The sequence below is a fragment of the Penaeus monodon genome, chromosome 20, assembly GCF_015228065.2.
Source record: "Penaeus monodon isolate SGIC_2016 chromosome 20, NSTDA_Pmon_1, whole genome shotgun sequence".
Taxonomy (NCBI): domain Eukaryota; kingdom Metazoa; phylum Arthropoda; class Malacostraca; order Decapoda; family Penaeidae; genus Penaeus; species Penaeus monodon.
Genome location: NC_051405.1, coordinates 35,979,058 through 35,979,266, shown reverse-complemented (window position 1 = coordinate 35,979,266; position 209 = coordinate 35,979,058).

The following is a 209-nucleotide window of genomic DNA, read 5'->3' as shown; positions in this document are numbered from 1 at the left end:
TATTAGTCGTGATAGCAGTAACGTTAATCATAATGTTGACACTTATCGTACATCAGGCAATTCCGGGTCGCAACCATGACGCCTCTGTGGTTAATTAGACCTTTTCTTTTGGGTCGTCGCTAATTACCTGGTTGATACGGCTGTTCAATGAGGCAGACTCGTTTGGGGTGGCTTTTTTAAAAACCATTCTGTGCCTCGAGATTCAAGAA